A 25,207-nucleotide genomic window follows, 5' to 3' on the forward strand; every position below is an offset into this window, starting at 1 on the left:
TGGAATTTAGTATTGCCCCCTTTTCTCTTTAGAAGTCTCGAGTTGGATAATCCTCTATGCATTTATTTATTATCGTGTTCTGCTTTGGTCATATCCTGTGCTGTCTAGCTTTGTCATGAGTATTCCCCCATAATGTCCTTGAGGATAAAAACCTTATTTGTGAAACTTATTTTCACATGACACTGCAAACAAATATCCACCTGATTAACTCATTTGTGAAAACAGCAAAATGGCCTAGAAAGGTTGATATTTGGCATTATTAGTTTTGAAGAAGCTATTAGCCCTATTGTGTTATTAGCATAAGCTAAACCATAGTGATACATAGACTCAAACTATTTATTTCTCATTTGCAAAGACAGCCCAGCATGAGTTACTCATTGACTATTAGCCGCTCTCCACTTGTCTTTCAAGATGGCTCCTGCCGTCTTGTGGATTCCTCATCTCCAATGTGATCGTCCTTTTCTACATCTAATAAGAAGAATGGGGAAAGACCAAGGAGGGCTCTGACCAGCTTCTTCTACGTTTTGCCCAGAAATGGTACTCATCACTTCTGCTCACATTCTGTTGGCCAAGACTCTGCCACACAACCAAATTTATGTACGAACAAGGCACGCTGAAGACACCTTTCAGCTGATGCCCGGGAAGAAGACAAAGTGACCTTGTGGTAAATAGGCAGGAGTTTCTTCCTCAGTCAATATCAAGTCAGCTCATTTTTCAAATCTAAATCTCTGCAGTTATGATGCCATTCTCTCTGACGAATGCCTCCACTCTCTGTACTTCTGAAACAGATGAAGCTTGAGTTGACAGCCACCTAATAGCTTTCAAAGCCTCTGCTGAAAGGAAAACTATTTCTGGAGGAGTCTGTGGAAACATTCCTCTAGGGTGGTGCTTTTTAATCAGGGCTGATTTGGCCTTCCCCACAGAGGACATGTCGCAATGTTTAGGTGCATTTTAGGTTGTCATGGTGGAAGAATGGGGTTACTGACATCTAGTGAGTGGAGGCCAGAGGTGCTGATAAATATCCATGAGTGCACAGGGCAGCTCCCTGCAACAAATAAAGAGCAGGCTCAAAATACTAACAGGAAGTTGAAAAACTCATTGGATTTTATTATGTTATATTGATAATATTGGGTACAGTGTATTATATCGATTACTCAGTGGTTTATACTCTGATGTGATACCTTTAAACTATATTGATGGATTTATTTAGACTATATTGATGCACAAAAAAACTGTGCAGTTCATTCCCACATTTATTATAAAAATTATTATATTACTATTATTTATTATTACATGGTGTTAATTCTTTGAGGCATTGTAGCAAAGATCTCTCTCTTATGAGTGTCAAAAGTAAAATCAGGAACATTGATTTTTTTCTTACTTTATAGATACTTCTATGATAAATCATATCCCATCATTTTCCTAGGCTATAGACAATTGAGAGTCAAATACGTAACCAATGTTTGAATAGGGAAAGGAGTTATGGTATATGAGTATATAAGTTTAATCACTTGCTCTTTTTCCAACCCCTTCAATCTCTCTCTTTCTCTCTCTCTCTCCATGTACTTACTACATACCTGGATTTATCTTAGCTTCTAAATGTTTTTGTCACTTTAAATCAATTTTCTTACTCGTTTAAAAAAAAAGAAGATTTATTTATTTATCATTGAGAGAGAGTGTGCAGGTTGAGGGGAATGAGCAGAGGGAGAGGGAGAGAGGGAATCCTAAGTAGGCTCTGCACTGTGTGGAGCCCAACATGGGGCTCAATGCCATGACCCTGACATCATGATCTGAGCAAAACCAAGAGTTGGATTCTTAATAGAGGGCACCCTCCAGGTGCCCCAATCTTTTTACTCATTTTAAGTGTATTTTATCAGGCCATATTTTTTATATACTTTTTTATTTTTCTTTAAATTAATTTATACTGTATTATATGTTTCAGGGATACAGGTCTGTGATTCATCAGTCTTAGATAATTTACAACACTTGAGATCATTTGTTTTTTTTTAAATTTCCCTTTTTGTTTTATTTTTTAAAATATTTTACTTATTTATTTGATAGAGAGAGACAGCGAAAGAGGGAACACAAACAAGGGGAATGGGAAGGGAGAAGCAAGTTTCCTGCCAACCAGGCCCCCTGCGGGGCTTGATCCTAGGACATTGGGATCACGACCTGAGCCAAAGGCAGACGCTTAATGACTGAGCCACCCAGGCCCCCTGAGAATCATTCTTTTTTAAATTATTTTTTAGATTTTATTTATTTATTTGACAGAGATCACAAGTAGGCAGAGAGGCAGGCAGAGAAAAAGAGGGGAAAGCAGGCTCCCCGCTGAGCAGAGCCTGATGTGGGGCTAAATCTCAAGACTCTGGGATCATGACCTGACCCAAAGGCAGAGGTTTTAACCCACTGAGCTACCCAGGCACCCCGCTGAGAATCATTCTTAAAGCATTTAAAAAATAGATGAATTAACTAAAAAATAGGAACAAAGGATCCCCACTCTTACAGCATTTACATTTCTCAGTGAATGATAGATAATGTAAGTTGACTTGTCTAATATCCCATGGTATATAGTAGAATGAGAAAAACTGGATATAATCAACATATGATTTGGATTTGGACAGAGTCAAAGTAGTAAAGTGGGATCCAGAAAAACATCTGGTTGGTTGGGGATACATTTCCTAATCATGTAGAATTTAGTAACATATACCCCCAAGTGACTCCACAAACAATGCCCCCTGCCCCCAATCAATTATTTCACTGCTTTTACTGAGTAAAATATCTAAGTTTCAATCAGGGTCAATATTTACTTTGTCATCTGAGATTCATCACCTGCTCCTTAGAATGCACCTAATTAAGTTAAATGACTTGATTTTAACATATACTCTTTTTTTTTTTTAAACATATACTCTTACATTGTCTTAATTACCAGATGCTTTTCAAACTTCTCTGGTGTAGTTGATGTTTTAGTCTCCTCTCCAAGATTCCATGGACTTGAATAACCTGATGAATTATGGAATGTGTGTACAGCTCTACAAATACAAATATTTTAAGCTCTTCATGATTTGCTGTTTAATTTAAATCCAGGGGCTATTTCCAAAATGTTCTAGGTTTTTATTTAAAAAACACAATCTGTCTTTTGAGGTATTTATATACATTTTAAAGTAAAATTCACAAACTGGCAGGCTGTTTTTCTTTGGCCTGCAGAGCACTTTAATTTTTTAAAATTATTTGCTATCTTTTAAAAATTGACATATTTCTGGCTGGATAATCAGATATGTGAGGGCTCCTATTTCCAGATGGCATCAATCATCCTAAAATTAATCATACCTGCCCTCTTTCCATTTAACCACAGGCAAATTCTGCCAAGTTCACTTATTTCATTGCCTTGCTGGCCCCTGAAGATATCTCTTCTTGTGACTCACTCCCCACCCCCACGATCTGCAATTTTAAAATGGCAGATCCATTTTGAATACGAAATCCTGGGTCATGATTTCTCCAGGCCTGTGTGTGTGAGTCCTGGGGAGTGCTGGCAGCCCAGCCATGGGGAGCTGTGATTCTATTTCTGATTTTTTTTTTTTTTCTGCAGTACACATCATTATCAGCCTGGGCACAGTGTGCTTAGTTCCCTAAGATGTCTCAAAAATATCTTTCTGACTATTAACGATACATTCTCCTTCTCTCCCCAAGGTTCTCTCTGAGAATTAAGATCTAGTAAATGAGCTCCAGAGTTGATAGGTGGCCTCTGATCATGAATCCTTTTACCTTTTGGTATTAATTTCCTAAAGCATCCTGGACAATCTCTCTAGATGCCTCAGAGAAGAAGGCCCAGCTGTTGAAGAAGATGAGGATAGGGAGTTTAGATTGATGAGAACTTTGTGGTCAAATCTTTTGGCAGATGGTAAATAAGATCACTTGATTTTATTCATGTCCTATCTATCTATTCAAGGGAAACTTCACTTTAAAAGAATATATAACATGGAACATTGCAAAACCCAATAATCTAAAAAAAAATGATGTCTGTTTGAGTTGAAGTCCAGAGCAATGGTTCAAAGTCACACCATCATGACCCATATGCTTTGATGAGTGTGCCGCAAATTAGGCTCCCACATTCTCACAGGCAGTCAAACAAGGGGAAAGCTGTTTCAGGATATAATCCAGAATGTCTTAAAGATATAAGTAAAGTGATCACTCAAAAAAGTTCTTAGGTGGTGTTCTAATAATAGGGAGAGTTTATCCTATTGTTCTACATAAACAAAACATGTTGATATCAAAATAAGGATGTGAAATGAATGACCCAGAGGGTGGAGTCTTGTGTAATAAGCACTGAGACAGGAGTGATGGCCACCAACAACAGAAGGGTGTGCACTATCCCAGGCCTCCAGCTGGGCACCCACACCTAGAGGCCACCCGTCATTGGGTTCCACAGCAGGCAGCAGGCAATGCCACCCCACTCATCCCAGCCAGTGCCACCTCCTCTAGGGTGGGTTATCAGTCTGCCTGCCCCACTCACTCTTCCTGTCCCCAGGGCAGACGGAAGAGCATAGAGTTTTCCCACATTCTGCCTCCTCTTCTCTAGAACACTCCCAGGCTTGGAGTTCTTCTGTAGGTTTATAGAGGGAAGACACAGGGAGGGGACCTTGACAGTAGAGATTAGGATCCCCACCCTGGAACCCCACCAAAAAAAAAAAAAAAAAAAAAGTCATGCAGCATATTTAAGTAGTAATTCAATTGGATCATTTTTTATCTTGACCTTTAGCAGGAAGTAGTAACATAACCTCAGTGTGGCTGAGAGAATGCCAGCTTTGCCCTGGGCTGATCTGAGGAAGTCTGCGGGAAACCACTTCAAGCCGTCCACTTCAGTGTGGTTTCTCTCAACTGAGTCCTGTGAACAATGGAGGAGAGCAGCTCTTCTGATGAATGAACACCAATGCCCCTCCATAGTCTATAGACTAAGGTTGAGAAGAATGATCCCTTGTGAAAACTGAAGTTCAGTGAGGGCTCATGCTAAATTAAGACCATGTCAGCTCGACACAGAAGTGGAAAAAATAGGGTTTGCATCCCCCTTAAGCAATTGTTTAGAGTTTGCCTAAATCCACAGATGAATTTATGATAACAGTTGTGAAATTCTATGTCATAGAGCATGACTGAGAGTATTTGAATGCAGGAGAAAAATATTAAAGTAGTTATAGATGTACATCTGTTTCTCTTAGGCTCCCTATGATGCCCATCAAAACAGCTGATCTTCGTTGGACCAGCAGATAAACAGTATGCAAGGTACACACCATGGTTAAAATACCAACAACAAAATTAATATTAAAATTACTATTTACTATCCAGAAGCATCTATTAGAATTAGATTTTATGTCCTTTTTGAAGTAATTACCTGGGGGTGTCAGTCTCAGTCATTTCTCATCGAAGGAAAGCATACCATATCATCTGCTAATAAATGAATGTTTTTGTTCTTTTCATCTGATAATGGGGCCAGCAGATACCCAGATTATCTCAAACGGTCTATTGAGTTATGGAGAGAATGAAATGAAAAGTATAGAGAAACATTAATGAGATTGGCTCTTGAAGGCTGTTCAAGATCCTTTTTAAAACTTTTCTAATGTTGGGGCACCTGGGTGGCTCAGTGGGTTAAGCCTCTACCTTCGATTCAGGTCATGATCTCAGGGTCCTGGGATCAAGCCCCGCCTCAGGCTCTCTGCTCGGCAGGGAGCCTGCTTCCGCCCCCTCTCTCTCTGTCTGCCTCTCTGCCTACTTGTGATCTCTGTCAAATAAATAAAATCTTTAAAAAAAATACAAAAATAAAACTTTTTTAATGTGAAAGTGAAGTTCATACTGACTTTCTCTAAGAGGATGAGTGAAAGTATTGTACTATTAGAAAGGGCTGATTAGACATCCAGGATGTAGTATCTTCACTTTGTGGTTATTTTGAAAGGCATACAGATCTTACTGGAATTGATTGTTTTTACTTGAAATGCTGTTTAGCTTGTTGGCTCACTTCACGGTTCATCGTCCCAGTGATCAGGAATGCTTAATGTCTCAGTCCCGCCCATCTTTATGAAGTTTCCTGATTCAAGGCATCATTATCAGGTGCTAAATAAGATGAGTCAGTTATTCTCTTAAATGACCCTTCTTTCTCAGCAATCAGAGGAAGTCTGGACAGCATTGTGGCTCTGAGCATAAGCCCTGTCGTCAGACCACCCAGTTTCACAAATGACCTCTTCCACTGAGCTGTTTGACTTTGGCAAGTTAGTTTATGTCTCTTTAGTTTCAACATTCTTATCAAACAATGAGAAGAGTACTACTCGTGTCCTAAGAGTGACGTGAGAATGAAATGAGGTAATCCTTGCAAAGCCCTTAGTCAGTGTTCCACTATGGATTATTAATTATTGCTTTGATTGTTATTAATGACATTTTGCAGACAGCCTTCCATACTGGTGGGTGGTGTTCATCACACAAAATGATCATGCCATGTAGAATTTCAAAAGTAAACAATGATCAACCAAGCATTCAATTAATGGGGGTACTTGGTTCACCTGGGGGAGAACATCAGATCACCCCATAAAACCTACACTGTGATATCACTTTGGTAAAGGCACCATTATTCTGGTTCTGGCTCAAAACCCACATATGTCTAAAAGCACATTTCCCCTGAGGTCTGGTCACATTAACCTCAAGAATCATGAAGAAAAGTGCATGACAACTTCAGCATATACAATGGAAAGTGTAACTCTCAAACAGGCTTGAATTCCAGTCTTGCCTGACCAGCAGATCCCATCTGAGGGAGTCAGGTGGAATTAAGTTCCAGGCTCAGTAAAAGCCATATTTCAAAATATGCAAATTTTAAGACTACAAATTTAAATAGCTCCTAGTTTAAGAGAGTCATCATTGTACCAATGAATTAAGAAATAGTCAGTGTCCCTTGTTTGAAGTTTACTTTCTTCTAGATTGTGACTGAATGGGCACTGCCTTTATTCGCTCCAATCACTCTGCTCTTTCTAGTCCTGCTTAGCTAAACATATTTCTTCCTACCTCCCATCCTGAAGAACACAGCCCTTTTTATACTCATGAGTGCACAGTTGGGTTATAAATAGAAGCTCTCCGTCAGTCCTGTGCCTTTCGAATGTCTTGGGATTTATCACTTAATTTATTTGGTGTGATTTTTAAGGCTTAATAATATTTCAGAGCGAGTCCTACTCTGAAACAACTTTCGTCATAGATGGAAAGTACATAGAGGTAAAAACCAGTAAGGACTTCCATTTAGTTTGCCTTTCCAATCTGGAGATAAAGAAAGTGTTTTTACAATATATAAGAAAAAGTCAAATGACTCCCTGAAATGACTAGCAATGCAGCCTAGATTTTCATTATTTTTTAGCATGGTTGTTTTCCCTACTGCCTTCAGAGAAAATAAGAAAATATTCCTGAAAAAGCAATTTCAGGGAAAGCTCTATTAAAATGTAAACATTATGAACTTCCATAATGTTGTACCTAGGAAAATAAATATATATTAAAATGGAGTAAAGTGAATGAGTAAGCTCTCACATATTTGCTTTCACATGTTAGATGAAAAGTTTGTTTTCTCTTTAATTCTGTATGAAAATAGGTGCATGTGTCACAGCAAATACACAACCCCCACACACTCACAGGTGTGAGAGTATACAAAATACACAAAAAGATTTTGGGGGTTCCTTTCATGCTTTCAATTAAAAATTGTTTATTTTATAAACCTGTTGATCATAATGAAGAGGATTTCTGTGGCTTTGAGACTGGTCAAATTTTACCCTATCAGGAAAGAAGGCTCATGTCAGAATCTTCAATTGCTTATTGGCTATGTATTATGGCTGGTTTTCCTTGCAGATGGAGAAAAGCCCCCTGCCCCCTGGGATACACTCTAACATAGACCCCAATAGAGACCCTGTTGCTCCTGCCTAGTCACCCGTATTTCTTTAAACATTCATATTCCTACTTAAATTAATAGAAGCACTCTTTTATTTAAGATTGTATTTATTTATTTGAGAGAGAGAGAACACAAGCAGGGGAAGAAGAGGGACAAGCAGACTCCACAGCCCACAGCATGGAGCCTGATGCAGGCTTGATCCCAGGACCACGAGATCATGACCTAAGCCAAAATCAGGAGTCTGACGGTCAACCAACTGTGCCACGCAGGTGCCCTAATAGGAAAGGACTCTACACTGAAACCTCTGGCAGGTGAAATACGTCAAGCCATTAGCAGCTACAAATATTAATTGAATTAATTTATTGAAATGTCTTCAGGTTTTATTGCAGAGTGATGGCTTATATTGTATCTCTGGTATATTTTAATAAGAGAAGACAGATAAATATCCTTCATATTTATCTTGGTGTGAGAAACAAGAAGGCAGAAAAGGGTCCTGGACATCTTCCAAATGCCTAGAGGTGATACTCGTCGTTGTCATAATTATTATTATAATAGTGGTTTGCTTCTATTAGCGCGTCCTATATGCTGAGTAGTCTTCCCAGCATTTCTGTGCATACTCACTTGTTTCCTTTTCCCAGGAATGACATGATGGAAGGTACATTCCAGTTCTTATTAACATGGGAGGAATCCGAGGCACGGAGAGTTTCTGCAGTTTTGCCCAGGGGCTACCCAGCTACAAAGTGACAATACTGATTATGCATCCAGGAAGCTGGGCTTGTGAAATCAGGTTCTTAATCCATAGCTTATAATATTTGTTTATAGTAGTAGAGGGTAGAGGGAAGAAAACAAGAGAAAGGAATTGTTTTGGAGGTTTACCCTGGGCCAACACCTGGGCCAGGCATGGAACCGTATTTACATGGAATACTGATCCCAAGGCCAGGCACGCCTGGGTGGCTCGGTCAGTTGAGTGTCTGACTTGATTTCAGCACAGGTCATCGTCTTGGGGTCGTGAGTTCAAGTCCCACATTGGCTTTGCGCTCAACAAGATCCTTTCTCCCTCTCCCCTTTTCCCCATCGCTCACTCTCTAAATAAATAAATAAAGTCTGCTTAAAACAAAACAAAACACAACAAAACAAAAAAACTGATCCCAACACCTGAAACTCTTTCATTTTTACCTGTAGGCTCCTGGAGAAATTCTGAATTACATTGCCTTCAGCATTCTCTGTTAGTTCAGGCGTGTTTCTGAGAATCCTTCCAGTTCTCATCTTCTGTTTCTCTGCCTCATGATCAAATGAAACTGTTTTCTTTTTCTGGGACTCCTTGAGTCTGACTCCTCATGGTTTTTGTAAGCCTCTGTAAGTGACCACCTTTGTAGTCGGGTTTTGTTTCTACACCGGCACACCATCCCCTCCACCTCAGTTTCGTGCCACTGAAAATAAAGTCATTGGCAGAAGTACTGTGTTGTGTAGAAGATCAACGTAGCTCACCCATGGCATTTGTCCTCTACCATTTGGGTTTTGAAATTTAAGGATCACTTTGCATTTGGATCCGACAAGGGGTCATTGTTTTTTAATCTCACAACATGGAACAGAGCAAGCCTCTTAGAGAGTATCATGCTTTTCCTGCTTCACAGTAAATTCTTAATGGTTGCGAGGTCAAACTATAATCCCAGGACTTAGTGACCTCTTTCCAGGCACCATGGATTTTGATCCCCATATTCCAGTGGAGATTTAATACCCAGGCTGCTTTATACCACAGAGATAATTGGGGGAAATAACTTCCACCAGAAACAACATCTCTCTGTAAGCCTTGTCTCCTACCCAACTTCTTCAGAGGAAAGCATTTCCACAATTCTTAAAGTAACCAAGAGAGGAGGCACTCTCTAACCTTTATTTTCATCAGTCAGAGAGCTAGGGCTTTGTGTACCAATGTGTTCCTTCCAAAGGGCGCTCTTGATTTTTCTAGACCTGTAGTCACTTGATTCAAGATCACTAACAAAGTGGCAGTGATTGAGTTCTGGTAAAGCATGGGCCAGAACTTGTGGGCAAATGGGACTTTATGTTATGGAAATAATCAGCGCCTTCTAGGATATCAAATTAAAAAAATTTTTTTTAAGATTTTATTTATTTGTCAAAGAGACAGAAAGAGAGCACAAGCAAGAGGAGCTGTAGGCAGGGGGAGAAGCAGGCTCCCCGCTGAACAGGGAGCCCAATGCAGGACTCCATCCCAGGACCCTGGGATCATGACCTGAGCCCAAGGCAGATGCTTCACCGGCTGAGCACCCAGGCCTCGCTATCAAAATTAATTTAGAAAAAAAAAGTGACAATGGAAAAAGTTACAAAGTGTTCCACGGAGGACAAAGGACTTTTGAAAATAATGTGTGATATCCTAAAGCAATGGAGCAAATAAAAACTGTTTTATAATGGACGAGGCATTTAAATTGATTTGGAAGAATCTGAAGGATATAAAGAGGGGCAGTCTATCATCTAATTGATGGATAGAGAAGAAGAAGTTGCTTTCCGTTCCTGCTCATTCATAAAGTTAAGAATCTTTGTAATCAGGAACCCGGAAAGGTGGTTGATACTTTGTGGACTCTTCACTCTTTACTTGTCAGTTTCTGACCCGCCAACACGCATCATTCACTTTTCTCTCCCTTCGCTGAGCAAGCTTCTCCCAGAGTTTCTCAAGGAGCCCAGAGGAACAGGCGCACAAACCACCACAGCATTGTGACAAGCGGCAACAGATGTAGGTACAGCGTGACCTTCAAGCACAGATGAAGAACGTAAGAAAGATAACAAGATCCCAGAAGCCTTAACAGAGGAAGTCGTGTCTGCCTTATCTTTTACGATGAAAATGAGCTTGTCAGGTGGACAGTGGGGAATGGGATTTGCTTTCATCGCACCTTCCTCCTTCTACCCCCGCACAACGATAATGAAACACATCGAAGTAATTAATTAAAGGTTTGTGTTGAACTGTTCCAGCCACTTAGAGAATCTCGGTGCACAAACCAAAGTACAAATCAAATTGTGACCTCCGTTGTTAATACTGGTTCTCAGGGAAACTCGGTGGGTCTACTTTGTTTTTGGTGTTCACATAGATGTGGCCTCTTTATTTTCCTCGAAAAGTTGTTTTGAATTTTACAGATGAGTTTTGTTTTTGTTTTTGTTTTTAAAGATTTTATTTATTTTTTTGACAGAGATCACAAGTAGGCAGAGAGGCAGGCAGAGAGAGAGAAGAGGAAGCAGGCTCCCTGCTGAGCAGAGAGCCCAATGCGGGACTCAATCCCAGGACCCTGAGATCATGACCTGAGCCAAAGGCAGCGGCTTAACCCACCGAGCCACCCAGGCGCCCCATTACAGATGAGTTTTAAACAAGTAAGTAAATGCTAAGCTTTAGATTCCTGTGCCTGAGTGAATGCACCTATGCCACTATTTTCTGAAATGGTTAATTCTCTCAGAAAGTGTTACTTTGGGACCTGATGCGTCTTCTTTATTTTAAAAAAAATTTACAATGAAATAGATGTGACACATTATAAAAGTCTATTTGTATTAATTGCCAGGATTCATTCTTCATGAGCAGTGGAGATATTTGGGGTATCGTTACTCAAGTTATTTTAAAAAAATACTCACTTTGGAACAGTTGGGCAGTTTCTTTCTTTCTTTCTTTCTTTCTTTCTTTCTTTCTTTCTTTCTTTCTTTCTTTTCTTTCTTTTTTCCTGCAAGGAAAGGTCATAATTTTTTTAAGTTAACATATAATGTATTTTTATCCCCAGGTGTACAGGTCTGTGAATCACCAGGTTCACACACTTCACAGCACTCACCATAGCACATACCCTCCCCAATGTCCATAACCCAAAGTTTCTTAAAAAAAAAAATCAGCCAACCCTTACCTTAGAACCATACTCTGTGGCATTTACTCAAAGGATTTGAAAATTTATGTCCAGCAAAAACCTGCATACAGATGTTTACAGTAGCCTTTTTCATAAATGCCCAAGTGGGGATGCATCTATGATGCTCTTCAGTCAGTGACTGGACAAATAAACTGGTATATCCAGACCATGGGATATTATTCAACTCTAAAAGAAATGAACTATCAAGCCATGAAAAGACATGGACGAAATTTAAATGCATTTTTCTATGTGAAGGAAGGCAATCTGAAAAGGCTACATTGTATTTAATCCCAACTATGTGACATTCTGGAAAAGGCAAAATCATGGAGACCATAAAATGATCAGTGGTCACCAAGGGGTGGGTGAGGAGGAAGGGATGAACAGGCAGAGCAGAGAGGATTTTAATGACATCCAAACCAGTCCATGCGGTACTATCATGGTGAACACATGTCATCGTACATTTGTCCACATCCATAGAGCCTACACCACCAAGAGTGAACTCGAATGTCATCTGTGCCCTTTGGTGACAATGCCACGTTGACATGGAACCATCAGCGTACTGCTCTGATGGGGAGTGTTGATGATGGTGGAGACCATGCATGTGTGGGGGCTGGTGGTATGTGAGGATCTTTGTATCTTCTTTTTAATTTTGCTGTTAACCTAAAACTACTCTAAAAGGTAAAATCTATTAATTTTTTAAAAAAAGAGCTCTGATTTGCATCCTCTACCATCTGGTTGTGTAATCGTCATTATGAATGGCTGCATGTAGCCAGAAGTTTTATTGCATAGTATTATTAGTTCAAATATGTGTATCATGGCATTCCCTTTTGTCCATTACCATGTAAAATTAATATGTCCAATGTTCAACATGTCATTTTATTCCGTGTTATGTATTGTATTGGAGTCTTACATATTACATATCATATGGTCTTATCTTTCTAAAGTCTGCTTACCTTTCACACATTTTTTTTTCTCTTTGTTTCCATTACACACTTCTTCTCCATAAATTCCTATCATTCAGCATTGAGTCATAGAACTGGTTGTCGAGTTGAATTACATACAGAAACAGTCAGGGGTTCCCTTTTCAAAGAGGAGACAAAAATAGTAACATGAAGACTGCTGTTTCTATGAAGGTATTATCTGATTTCTGGTCATTTTATTATAGGTGGACTTTCCTATCTTATTTAACTTGATGAATTTATTTATTTGATACTTTTTGATAATGTTTTATTTATTGGACACTATTTCTTTTAATTCATTTTCCTTCCTTATGAAATACTTCTCCCAAACCTTACTTGAGAACTCATTCCTTACACTTCTTATACTAGGTTGACATTTTGTAATTAACACTCACCCACTCTTCGAAACTTTGTTGAGATTCCTTTCTACTAGTGATTCTGGTCTATTTTACTTCAGACTTGGCTCTGGCTTTTCCTCGGGTAGCTGATGTCTATTCAGTAAGGTTCTCACACCTGTTTGCAAGAAACATAGTCTGTTTTTTGTTTATTTTGAAGGTCATGATTTACATTTTTATTAAAATTCCTGCCTGCCACTGTAATTTTTGTATGTGTGGGTGCATATCTCAATCCAGGTGGCTGGCAGGGAAATCACCTTTTCCTACCAGACACCTTGGTTCCCCCAAACATCCAGGTTTTATGTTTAAAATAGATGTCTTAAGAAAAATTCTGTTTACAGGGTATTTTGTTATTTCCAAGCTCCTCTTCTCTCAATGCGTTATTCATTTATTATTTAGCACTGGCCTCTTTCCAGTGTGCTTTCAATTTTCACCTCAGCCCTGCTGTTCTGTGTACTACATTTCTTCAAATCACCTGAACTCTTTTATTCTTTGCCTTTTGCCTCCCATTTGTCTTTTCCTTACAAAGCTTCTTTGCTTAAATAATAGATGTAGAGTTTATGGTCTTAGAATGTATTTTATGAACAAGTATGTAAGCTCTTGTGATGTAGTTTATGGTTATAGTGTTGTGTCTTTCCCCAAGATATCTGAGATTTCCTTAATAACTTAATTTCTGTTGTCATCCCTATATATAACCTGAGAAAAACCTTTGGGTCACCTCACATTACTAACCGTATGTGTAAGATGGATATCTTAATTTAAGACATCCGTTGCTATGTTTCATTAAGGGGAACACAGGACTTAGATGGGGTGAGATGGTCATACTATATAGTTTTTGGAAACCAGAGGTTTAAGCCCTTGAGAAAAAAATAAATGAGACAAAGGGACTGTAATTACCTGAGATATATGGTTTCCATTCCCATTAATTATCATATTATTGTCATGAAATTGGTGATGGTCTTTCATTTATCATTTTGGGCTCTTCCTTCCAATGGTCACAGCCAAGGGCTCCGTGCTACCACTTTACCAACCTTTTATAGCCCTCTTTCTTCCTCTGGAGTGTGTATGGGACCATTCACTGCTGTATTATTCCATTTAATTATCTCTACCTAAAGCCCTGTTTCTTCCCGACATTTAAAGATTTTTATTTATTTATTTCTTGGACAGAAATATCAGAAGTAGCCAGAGAGGCAGGCAGAGAGAGAGGAGGAAGCAGGCTTCCTGCTGAGCAGAGAGTCCTCTGTGGGGCTCAATCCCAGGACCCTGAAATCATGACCTGAGCTGAAGACAGAGGTTTAACCCACTGAGCCACCCAGGCGCCCCTCTTCCTGACATTTAGAGAAAGGGTTGCCTATAAGCAGAGGGGCCAAGCTGGGAACTCTCAGGGCAATGTGACAGTTACTGAGTTTGAGTAACAGAGAATGCATCCTGAAAGGGAATGTAAACAATAAGCAGGTTAATGAAGGGGAATGCTAGTTAACGGAGAATCTGAAGAAAGAAATGATTCTCTGGGCTGCTCTTCAGGAGTAACAGCCTATTAACATTCTCAAATATTTGTGAGCATCGTGCTTTCATAGTGTATAAAGATACACCCCCACTCCAGAAACATGGCTTTTAGGAAACCAGGAAGCATTGTATTTTGTTCCTTCACCAGAATGTCTATCCATGGCTTTTTTGTTGTTGTTGCTAAAGATTGTCTCTATTTTAGAAAGAGAGCAGGAGTGAGCATGGGGGAGGAGCAAAAGGAGAAGGAGAGGGAGAGAGAATCCCGGCAGACTACATGCTAAGCAGGGAGCCCCACATGGGGCTGGATCTCACATCCGTGCATGACCTGACCTGAAACAAAGAGTTGGATGCCCAACCGACAAAGCCACCCAGGTGCCCTGACTATTCATGACTTTTTTAAAAAATTTTTTAAAGATTTTATTTATTTATTTGACACACAGAGAGAGATCACAACTAGGCAGAGAGAGGGGGAATCAGGCTCCCCACTGAGCAGAGAGTCCAACGTGGAGCTCGATCCCAGGAATCTAAGACCATGACCTGAGCCGAAGGCAGAGGCTTAACCCACTGAGCCATCCAGGCACCCTGTTCATGACTTTTAAGTCAATCTATTATATATAAGAAAATATATGGCACCATATAACTTATGATAATAAGTATTCATTTAGGTATTCCTTGCATAAAGCTCTACAGTATCAAGCACTCACCAGGAATTACGGATCATTCTTGAAATGGAAAGGAAGGGGAACTTTTAAGGAAAGTTCACTGAAGAAGAAAAGCATGTGAACAGGTTATCATAATATGGCCTATTGGGTGCCCTGATAATATTTTGCATAATGTTTTGCGTTCCCTTTTCTTATAGTACATTATGCCTTCTGTTCAGTTTCCACATATTCATGCTTGACTCACCTGAATAGTGGAAGGGTGTCTGGATGGATCTATAATGTTGCTTGGAGATCTTCTGACAAGAAGAAACCATTACTGGAGAGACTAGAACCTGTCCCATTGGATGGAACCTTTTGTGAGCCAATGGAGACCACTGATCATGCTCGAAATGCTGCCTCAGTGTTTCTACCAGGAAGGAAAAATAAAATCAGAGTGTATAGAAATAGACATGTAAGACAGGTAAAGCACAGCATGATCAGAATGCTTTCCAAAGTCTCACCATGTTAATATTCACCTTTAAAGAAAAACAGAAAAGATGGATAAAGCTGGATTTTGCCTCTCTTATCAGTTGATCCGATCACTTTCTGTGTGAAATCATGTGTAGGTATGTTTCATATTCCTCCATCTATGATGGTGAATTATAATTCTTTAGAATTCCCTTACGAGTATAGAATTGGGTTAATCATAAAAGTTGGTTCGCTCTTGTTGTTAGTCCAATATACTGTGCTTTTATTTACTGTGTATATGTAGTTAGGAAAATTCATGTGTATAGTAAAAACAAGCCAATTCACCAGATAATGTAACCCATGTCTAAACCTATGCTCTCATTCACGTCTTCACCCTGCTTTCCTTACATGATGTTGGCTTATCTGTCTAAAGTCTGCTTACCTTTCACACATGTTCCTCTTGATAGGGTTTTGTGCACCTAAATATCCCCCAAGAAGTATCTTTTCAACTTAGTTCTCTGTTCACTTTATCAAAAGGTCTCAGGGCTCCTGGGTGGCTCAGTCAGTCAAGCATCTGACTTGATTTTGGCTCAGGTCATGATCTCAAGATCATGAGATCGAGCCCCACAACGGGCTCTGCACTCACATGGCATTTGCTTGTTCTTCTCCCTCTGATACCCCCCTCCCTCTCTCTCTCATAAATAAAAATAAAATCTTTTAAAAATAAAAAAAAGGAAAGGTGCTCATACTTTACATAGTCTTGGAGATAAGTTTTTTTTTTTCATGTAATATTATACCACTGAAATTGACCCCTGCTGTGTCTATTGCCATAGTTTCTTCATTCTGACCACTCTGTGATAATCTATTGTTAAATACACCATAGCTTGTGTGTGTCCTCATCACGAACATTTGGACTCTTTCCATTTGATCATTTGTTTTCTTTTAGGAACTGTATTGCTATGGAAATTCTTGCACATGTCTTCTGTCATACCCAGAAAACAGATTGTTCTGTGTATACTTTTAGAAGTACATACTTTGTAAGATATGCGATGTTTAGGCATAGGAGATATGCATAACCATTTTCTTTCTTTCTTTCTTTCTTTCTTTCTTTTTTTAGAGCATGGCTTTGTCAGTAGTCCCTCATTCTTTTTTTTTTTTTTAATTTTATTTATTTATTTGACAGAGAGAGATCACAAGTAGGCAGAGAGGCAGGCAGAGAGAGAGAGAGAGGAGGAAGCAGGCTCCCTGCTGAGCAGAGAGCCCGATGCAGGGCTCGATCCCAAAACCCCAGAATCATGACCTGAGCTGAAGGCATTCAGTTAATCTTGTAGATTCTGACTCGTGAATCTTCCACTTAAATGTAGAAACTAAAACATTTCATTTAACTCTCTGTTGAGACTTTAATTGGGATTGTATTGACTATGTAGATTAGTTTGGGGGTAATTGATATATTTGTGATAATATGTTTTTATCTGTGAATATAGCATATCACTTTATTTAGGTCTCCTCTAAGATGTAATCAGGATTTATATTTTACCTGTAGAAGTTGTACTTTGATTCATTCTTAGATACTTTTATTTTCTACTGTTAGCATTTTTGCTTTAATTTCTTTACTCTTCTGTTTATTGTTGCATAAAATTCAACTGATATTTTTATCATTAAGCTTATAACTCACTAGCTTGTTAAAGGCTCGTAAAAACAAATTTATAGATTTCTTTGGTCATTCAAGTTCTCTGATGGAGGTCTTTTCTTTGCTTCTCAACATTGAAAAGATCACCTTGCAGAGTGGAAACAAGTATAGAACTTACTGTATTTGTCTCATGAGCAAATAGTCCACTTGGAATACATTTGGTATTGAGAGAACTTGATCTGCTGGAGGCTTCATTAAATTCTATCTATGGAGAGGGTTCCATGCATGCCTCAAAAGAAGGCAATACTCATACCCATTTGGAGTTTCTTTCGATGGGTACATTGGAAATTATAGTAATAAAAAATATAAAGTTATATTAGTAATCTGTGGTCTCACTATGTGCAATTTCAGGATTGTAAGGGCTCGATAGGTGATTTTTTTGGCCTCCCAGAGCAGTGGTGGTTCAGTGCCCTCATCACACCTACTTGAAGAAATTCTGTATCTTCCCATCATTCATAGGAAGGAGTGCCAAATATCAGTTAGCAGTTTATCCTTTTTTTTTCTTTTTTCTCTTTTTTTGATGTGCATAGACTTGTTGAAATGATCTCTTTTATTTTAAGATAAAGAAAATGATGTGATATTTGACATGTTCGAAAGACTCATACATATCCCTTCAAATCAGATGAAGAGAGAAAATTAGTTGATTTTTTGCAGAGAGAATTTTCCTTTGGAATTTTGGGTCTCCATTCTAAATGACAAACTTTGATTCTGTAGCAAATAACAAGGCTAAGAGGCAGAAAGGAAGACCATGAATAATTTGTACTGTTGATTTGGGAGATGAGTCTTGTAACCTCCTCTCTGGCAACCACTGTTTTTTTTCTTTGTATTTACGAGTCTATTTCTGTTTTTATTTAATTGTTTATTTTTTATTTTTTTAGCGTCCACATATAAGTGAAGTCATTTACTATTTGTCCTTGTCTGACTTATTTCACTTAGCATAATCCATTTTGAGTCCATCCATGTCGTCACAAGTGACAAGATATCTTCTTTTTCCACCTGTGGACAGACACCTGGGTTGTTTCCGTATACTCTCTTTGGAAAATGTGTTGGCAATAAGTATTTAAGCTTCATAAATGAATATAGAAATTCAACTCAAGATATATGTTCAAGTAAAGTGTGTATATGTATTCACCCAAATACATGCCCGATAATACATATAGCAACACTATTTATAACAGCTCCAAAGCAGAAGCAATACAAATGTCCATCAAAGAAAGATGAGTAAGTACAATGGCACTAATCATAATACTTTATACTATATGGCAAGGAAAATGAACCAACTATTGTTATAAACAATAGTATGGATAAGTCACTCAAATACAGTGTTTCTTAAGATAAACTAGATGCCAAAGAATGTATCTGTGTGATTCTACTTACACAGAATTCAAAAATAGGCAACATTAAGCTAGAGTCCTAGAGATTCGGGTAGGGTTGTCTCTGGACAGGAAAGGGAGAAGCCAATTCCTCCTGAGCAGGGAACCTGACACAGGGCTCCATCCAGGACCCTGAGAACATGATGTGACCCAAAGGCAGACACAGCACCAGCTGAGCCACCCAGGTGCCCCAATCCCTATTTCACAGAAATGTAAGTTGAGAGTAACATATTCAAACATATTCACCACCTCCCGATCACATGGAACGAAGTCAGTTTGGAAGTGAGATCTGAGCTCAGAGGGGGAACTCTCTCCCCTCTACCATGCTGTCGCTGAATCTGCAATTCCTCAGTCCTCACATTCCAGCCGGAATTATAGTTTTCAGATTAAATGTCTGTCTCTTCCTAAGCTCTAACCTCCTTTACTTTAAAGATTTTATTTATTTATTTGACAGACAGAGATCACAAGTAGTCAGAGAGGCAGGCAGAGAGAGAGGAGGAAGCAGGCTCCCTGACGAGCAGAGAGCCTGATGCAGGACTTGATCCCAGGACCCTGAGATCATGACCTGAGCCAAAGGCAGAGGCTTTATTTATTTATTTATTTATTTATTTATTTATTAAAGATTTTATTTATGTATTTGACAGACAGAGATCACAAGTAGGCAGAGAGGCAGGCAGAGAGAGAGGAGGAAGCAGGCTCTGCTGAGCAGAGAGCCCAATGCGGGGCTCAATCCCAGGACCCTGGGATCATGACCTGAGCTGAAGGCAGAGGCTTTAACCCACTGAACCACCCAGGTGCTTTACTTTAGAAAGCATATTGCAAAAATTACACAAAAAGTAGTTACAGATATATGTTGAATTAATATAGTAAATTAAGCTTCCACACACGTACAGAGACCACTATTCTTCTCCTATTGCATTTAAAAAAATTTTTTTTAAAGATTTTATTTATTTATTAGACAGAGATCACAAGTAGGCCAAGATGAAGACCGGGGGCGAGGGGATGCAGGCTCCCTGCTGAACAGAGAGCCCGATGCGGGGCTCTCTCCCAGGATCCTGAGACCCCAGGACCCTGAGATCATGACCTGAACTGAAGGCAGAGGCTTTAACCCACTGAGCCACCCAGGCACCCCCTCTCATTGCATTTAATCACAGAAGTCTTCTAAAGCTTCAACACCAATCTATGCTTGTCATAATCTATAGACAGAGCTGTCATCATAGTTTAATAACTTACTTTTAAAATTATTTTAATTTAAAAAATCTTTTAAATTTTTAATGTATTATTACTAAATTAATTTTCAACTCAGCATTTTTCGAGTTTAGAGACTTTTAAAAAAATTGACGTATAATTGATATGCAGTGTTATGTTAGTTTCAGGTGTACAATGGAGTGATTTGACTGTTCTGTACATGACACGGTGCTCACCGCAACACATGTCGCCATGCATTATTCCAATATTATTGTATTCTTTCTGCTGTACCTTTGTTTCTCTCTCTCTTTTTAAAGGTTTTATTTATTTATTTAGTTAGTTAGTTAGTTATTTGAGAAAGAGAGAGAGAGCACATGATTGGGACGAAGCAGGCTCTGCTAAGCAAGTAGTCCAACGTGGGACTCGATCCCAGGACACCTGGGATTATGATCCGAGCCAAAGGCAGATGCTTAACTAACAGCCACCCGGGCTCCCCTCTGCCGTACATTTAATCTCTATGACTTAACTATTTCATAACTGGAAGTGTGTACCTCTAAATCCCATTCATCTATTTACCCCTTCTCCCTACCACATTCACTCAGGCACCCACTAGAGGTGGTTCTCTGTACCGTTATGAAGCAAATTAATTTGTTCTCTGTATTTGTCTTTTTTTCCCTTTTTATTTTTTTAATAATGTTATTTTTTTTTCAGTGTTCCAAGATTCATTGTTTATGCACCACACCCAGTGCTCCATGTAATACATGCCCTCCTTAATACCAACCACCAGGGATTCCTTAAATTAAAAACAGAGCTTCCCTATGACCCCGCAATTGCACGACTGGTTATTTACTGCAAAGATACAGATGGAAGTCTCTTTGTCTTGTTTGCTTATCTGTTTTGTTTTTTTAGATTTCATTTGCTTTATAATAATATTGAATAAGTATTTGATCATGTAATGATAGCAAATGCTAAGTCTAGTGCACAGTATGATAAATAACATTGAAACCAAAACACAGTAAATGAGAAGATGGGCATTTTTTAGGTGTACTTTTGCTGTTATTCTTAATATGTTGTTGCATTTTTCAAAAAGCCATATCTCTTTAATGAAGGGCTTTATTTTCAGATCAAAATGTAGAATCCAAACATATTCCCAAATGAAGTATGAATGTTGGCGGGGGTTCAGTATTCCTGATTTTAAAATAAATTAGAGGAATCAAGTGGAATGAGCCATTTCCTTTTACTAATGGAATGGGATCAGGTTCTGTATTTTCTGGCTCTCTGTTCTTATAAGGGTTGGAGCTACAGTAGAATGAATTGAGCAGCTTGACTCTAAATAGGAAATAGAACAGTGACACTTGTAATGTCGTATGTTGAACTGTTGACCTGTATCCATTGGCAAGTGGAGAGTACTCTAGTGATTCACTTACCTAGATCTGGGATGTTGGTTTAAAAAAATTCCTTCTGTGTAAGGAAAAAAGGAAGTCCCATATTTCAGTTCCCTTCTTCAAATTCAATCTCTGCCTACAACTTGGTATGCTTTTGAAAATGAATTTTACCTGGTATTTTTCTCCTGAGTACAGTCTTCATGCAGAAAAATACACATTGTTTTTAGAGTCTTGTTTTTTTTTTCCAGAAATTTAAATGGTTACCCAAAGAAAAGCAAGTTATAGATGTACTATCTACATATACCATGAGGGTTTCTTTTAAAGGGAAAGTAAGTCTGAAAAGTCTGCCAGGTAATCTGAATGCATATTTATTTAATGTTTTATTACATTTCTGGCCTTGGTTCTGGTTATATCACCCTCCCCCAAAGAAAAGGACCACATTTTCCTCTAGACAGTTTAACTATTTTGGGATGTCAGTCTCTAGTGATAGCTCAGAAAAGGCGGGGGGGGGGAGACATTATCAAGTAATTTTTCAAAATCACTTGGTAGAGATTTTAAAAAGTAGAGTAAATGAGGGAATGCCTATCTTGCACATAAGAGAAAAGCAAACAGGGAAAAACCATACTGCCCATTCCAGACCAAGACCAACACATGTACCAGGCTGGACCCTATTCCCTGGTCTTTAAAATTCAGATTTTATCTTCCATTTGATCTATAGGTGCACGTCTCTCCTGCCTTTTGGAATTCCTCTTACCCTATAATTATATGTTGAGTAACAACAGATTTTTGCGTAGCTCATCCTTGACCTCTCCCCCAGGGGAGGGAAGGAAGGAAGGAAGGATGGATGGAAGGAAGGAAGGGAGGAGAAGGAAAAGAAAGGAAAGGAATGAAAAGGAAAGGAAAGGAAGCAAGAGAGAGAGTGAAAAAAAAGGAAGAAAAAAAGGAAAGAATGGAAGAAAGAGAAAGAAAGAAAGGAGGAAAAGTCTAAAGGAAGAAAGGGAGGGAGGAAAGAGAAAAAGAGAAAACCCTTTTCACTTTTAATGATTCCCTTACTCTTGTAGAGAAGTAATGAGTAACAAATTAGATAGGAAAATGTTAGAAAATTTCTAGTGGTCTTTGAGAGTCCTCATTGTAATTTTTTCTCAGTGGATACATTTATTTTATAAATTTCTTACTAGCAGTACTCTCCCTATATCTCTTGGTTCCTACCCCTTCAGCCCTGAAAATCTGGAATGAGCTTCAAGACATTTAACAATCTAATATCTGCTTTTTCACGGGCATCAGTCCATCTGAACAACTACCACCTGCAAACCACTGAATGTCCGCCCTGGTATGTTCATCCCAGATGGGATTAAACAGGCATTACTTGCTCCTGCCCAGAGTTGGGCAGTCTCCACCTCAGTGTGCTTCCTTCTTCTATAAGGAAAAGATCGCTCTCAATCATTTCATGCTTAAGGTAGTTTTAGCTCCCATTATGCTAGTTGTTAATGCATTTATAGTAATGTACCACCTACTTGTATTGTGTTCTCAGCCTGTACCATCTTTTTTTCGTATTCTCTTCCTAACCGCCCACCTGAACCCAGGGGTCAGCCCTTACCTGGAGGTCAAGACTGTTAGGACAGGAGGCGTGGTAAGAGCTGCAGGTAGAACTTTACGCAGCACCAAGTTTTACGTCTAAGGCCAATAAGGATTACAATGGGACACTTCTTTGTAATCTGGTATGAAAAATAAGACATAAAGTCCATTGCTAACCCATACTTTGGAGCAAAACCATTTACAAAGAGCTGGAAAAAGCAATGACTTTGGCTTGAAGCATATTTTTGCTTAGAAAAATAGCTTACAGTCTCATAAAAATACGTATAATATCTCAGAAAGACTCCAGTGCTTTTTGAAGTGATCTAAACCTTCCATGTTTGCAAGGTCCATTTTCTGAACTTTTCAGAGATTAAAGCAGACCGCAAACAGTGTGACCTCTGAGATTACTAGCCAACTCTCACAGTAATAGTAGTCTGTCTTTAGATGAAAGTGGTAAGAATCACAATTTAAGTCAGCTGAAGGAAAAACAAAAACAAAAGAGTAATGCTTCTTAGTGGCTGAGCAGCTTACAAAACCAAGGGAGAAACACTTCACCTCAGGCTTTAGACACGATATTGGGATTTGATGCTAGCAGGACTCTCTTATCTCTGCTAGTCTTTACTGGATTTCATTTTTCACATAAAGTGCCTCTGCATTGTGAGAAAGTCTAATGAGAGCCCTGTAATCTCACACTTAAGATCTGAGAATATAAGATCCCTCCCTTCCATGTTTTAAAAGATTTTATCTAAAAGATTTTATCTATTTATTAGAGAGAGAGAGAGAGAGAGAGAGAGAACATGCAGGAGAGCGGGGAGGGGCAGAGGGGGAAGCAGACTCCCCACTCAGCAGGGAGCCCGATGCATGACTGGATCCTGGGACTCCGGGATTATGACCTGAGCCAAAGTTGTCCACCCACCTGAGCCACCCAGGCATCCCTCCCTTCCATTTTCAGTACAGAAATTATGGGAAGGACTCCACGTGAGATGGCCTGGGTGTCGTGTGTGCCACTGCAGCGGGGGTTGGGGAGGCAGCGCTGATGTTCCAGGAATACCAATAAAAGGGGTAGGTTTTCCCAGGGCTGTGCAGTGCTCTCACAAGAAGGCAGGATGTTAAGAAACTATCCCGAGCCTTGCCAGTATAAGCATCAGGCTGCACACACACACACACACACTCACACACACACACACACACACACTACCATGATTTAATTCCCTCCTGGATCTCTGAAAGGTATACATGTGGCATCATTCCATACCAGGCTGAAGAAGGGTGATCAGGAAAGGCAACCATGTGGCAACAGTCTCTGAAATATATTCTTTTGTTCTTTGCAGAATGGTAGCACCCATGACCATTCCAAATTCTTAGCGAGGCAGAGACTGTTCCTTGGGCAGAATTATCAGAAATATGCAAGAGTGGATTTTACATCATGGTATCTAATACCAGGTTGCATACCAGGAATGGATGTTTGAGTTCACCAGGGCGAATGTTTTTGTACTGGAATCCTTCACTCAGTTAGCTGTGTTTGAGGCACTGTGTGCATTACCTGGGTGGGGAGATAAAGCCTATGAAAACACAATCCTGTTGTTTCCCTAAAAAGGCAGACCTTTCATTCTAATTAATTCCACACATACATAGGAACACTTGGGCTCATGGTATTGTAGGGGTAGGAGAAGTGGAGAAATGTTGATCTAGAGGAATCCATAGTCTCATGTGGCATCCCTCCCGCCTTCAACTGCAAACTCATACAAATAAAAAATAACCCAGAGAGACAGGGTTTAGGCGGGAGTAATGCAATGTTAACCAAATACTGCATACGTATGTCTGTGTGTGTGGGTAGAAGGGCTATCTAGGAGAACTTTTTAAAAGAAAAAAAAAAAAAAACATATTCCGAGGAATTTCGCTGTGTTTCTGAATCCTTTCGCCCCTTTGTCCTGTATGGGGAACTTCTACCTAACAGAATTTGAGGATGAGATTGGACATAAAACCGGTAAGGAGGAGAGTCCAAAGTCAGGGAAAGCAGAGTCCAGAGTTGAGTAAAAAATTGAGCTATGACAGGTCAGCTAGACCTGTCCCCAGGGAAGGCAACAGAAGCAACTACCAAAGCCTGAAGCAGAGTGTCAGGAATCTGGATTGAGGGAATTTAGCGGACAGATGTGTGTGGACTTGCGCAGGCGTGGGTGGCTGTAAGGAGAGGCGCTGCGCCCTCACTGCATTGACTCTCAGAGCACAGCTCA

The 25,207-nt window shown here is 39.4% G+C and overlaps 1 long non-coding RNA gene across 1 annotated transcript; it reads right to left on the reverse strand.

Annotated features, from left to right (window-relative positions):
• Positions 1–5,392: 5,392 nt before the first annotated feature.
• LOC116585563 lies at positions 5,393–24,259 on the reverse strand. Its single transcript, XR_004283692.1, has 6 exons — positions 24,229–24,259; positions 22,996–23,113; positions 15,560–15,611; positions 13,148–13,265; positions 12,747–12,873; positions 5,393–5,511 (listed from the first exon to the last, which is right to left on the reverse strand). It is a non-coding gene; the product is annotated as an uncharacterized LOC116585563 (long non-coding RNA).
• Between the last annotated feature and the right edge of the window lie 948 nt (positions 24,260–25,207).

This window comes from Mustela erminea, chromosome 3 (assembly GCF_009829155.1).
Source record: "Mustela erminea isolate mMusErm1 chromosome 3, mMusErm1.Pri, whole genome shotgun sequence".
Lineage (NCBI taxonomy): Eukaryota > Metazoa > Chordata > Mammalia > Carnivora > Mustelidae > Mustela > Mustela erminea.